Source organism: Cupressus sempervirens, chromosome 2, assembly GCF_028749045.1.
Source record: "Cupressus sempervirens isolate cs-2001-9-10 chromosome 2, ASM2874904v1, whole genome shotgun sequence".
Classification (NCBI taxonomy): Eukaryota; Viridiplantae; Streptophyta; class Pinopsida; order Cupressales; family Cupressaceae; genus Cupressus; species Cupressus sempervirens.
In genome coordinates, this window is record NC_143119.1 from 566,483,178 (window position 1) to 566,485,368 (window position 2,191).

Below are 2,191 nucleotides of genomic sequence, written 5' to 3' on the forward strand. Positions count from 1 at the left end.
TCACCGCGTCTACTTGGTGATTTTAAAACTCAATCTAAAACGGGAGCACTCGTCTTGCACCTCCGTCCGGTGTTGCTCGGGTATTGCACAAATTTTTGCCGTCGGCGCGAATCCCCCAACGAATGCCTACACGCTTGGACCCTCTCTTAGATCACCTTCTTCGATCACTCGACCGACGCAATTACGGAAGAGACTTGGCAGCGGTTTCCATTCTACACCGCGTCCGTTCTGCGATTTCGAAGTTGATCTAATGGCGAGCCCTTGTCTATAGCCATGAGGTGGGTACTTGGCGCTCTAGCAAAATTTTTTGCGAGCCTATCGTGGCTACAATGGGAGAGGTGGTTGCCGCGAGCCTCTCCCGTGCCCAGCTCATTGATTCAACGCCGCTGTCAGGGCGGATGGATATGTCGGATTTTGAAACGGTGGATGCCGACGTTGAATCAATTAGAAGGGCATGAAGCCCACCTTCGAGGGTGCTATTCCTGGACTCTCCTTTAAATCATGTTTTCTTGTCACTCAGCTGGCGCAATTTCGGAAAAAGGTTTGGCAGCGGTTGCCAGCCCTCACCGCGTCTTCTTTGTGATTTTAAAACTCGATCTAAAATGGGAGCCCTCGTCTAGCACCTCCGTCCGGTGTTGCGCTGGTATTGCACAAATTTTTGCCATCGGCGCGATTACCCCAACGAATGCCCTATGCTGGGACCCTCTCTTAGATCACCTCTTTCGATCACTCGACCGACGCAATTACGGAAGAGACTTGGCAGCGGTTGCCATTCTACAGCGCGTCTGTTCTGCGATTTTGAAGTTGATCTAATGGCGAGCCCTTGTCTCTAGGCATGAGGTGGGTGGTTGGCGCTCTAGCAAAATCTTTTTGCGTGCCTATCACGGCTACAAGGGGAGAGGTGGTTGCCGCGAGCCTCTCCCGTGCCCCCCTCATTGATTCAACGCCGCTGTCAGGGCGGATGGATATGTCGGATTTTGAAACGGTGGACGGCGACGTTGAATCAATTAGAGGGGCATGAAGCCCACCCTCGAGGGTGCTATTCCTGGACTCTCCTTTAGATCATGTTTTCTTGTCACTCAGCTGGCACAATTTCAGAAAAAGGTTTGGCAGCGGTTGCCAGCCCTCACCGCGTCTACTCGATGATTTTAAAACTCGATCTAAAACGGGAGCCCTCGTCTAGCACCTCCGTCCGGTGTTGCTCGGGTATTGCATAAATTTATGCTATTGGCGCGAATCCCCCAACGAATGCCTACGCTTGGACCCTCTCTTAGATCACGTTCTTCGATCACTCGACCGACGCAACTACGGAAGAGACTTGGCAGCGGTTGCCACTCTACAGCGCGTCTGTTCAGCGATTTCGAAGTTGATCTAATGATGAGCCCTTGTCTCTAGGCATGAGGTGGGTGCTTGGCGCTCTAGCAAAATATTTTGCGTGCCTATCACGGCTACAACGGGAGAGGTGGTTGCCGCGAGCCTCTTCCATGCCCCCCTCATTGATTCAACGCCGCTGTCAGGGCGGATGGATATGTCGGATTTTGAAACGGTGGACGGCGACGTTGAATCAATTAGAGGGGCATGAAGCCCACCCTCGAGGGTGCTATTCCTGGACTCTCCTTTAGATCATGTTTTCTTGTCACTCAGCTGGCGCAATTTCGGAAAAAGGTTTGGCAGCGGTTGCCAGCCCTCACCGCGTCTACTCGGTGATTTTAAAACTCGATCTAAAACGGGAGCCCTCGTCTAGCACCTCCGTCCGGTGTTGCTCGGGTATTTGCATAAATTTATGCCATCGGCGCGAATCCCCCAACGAATGCCTACGCTTGGACCCTCTCTTAGATCACCTTCTTCGATCACTCGACCGACGCAACTACGGAAGAGACTTGGCAGCGGTTGCCATTCTACAGCGCGTCTGTTAAGCGATTTCGAAGTTGATCTAATGGCGAGCCCTTGTCTCTAGGCATGAGGTGGGTGCTTGGCGCTCTAGCAAAATTTTTTGCGTGCCTATCGCGGCTACAAGGGGAGAGGTGGTTGTCGCGAGCCTCTCCCATGCCCCCCTCATTGATTCAACGCCGTTGTCAGGGCGGATGGAAATGTCGGATTTTGAAACGGTGGACGGCGACGTTGAATCAATTAGAGGGGCATGAAGCCCACCCTCGAGGGTGCTATTTTCCTGGACTCTCCTTTAGATCAT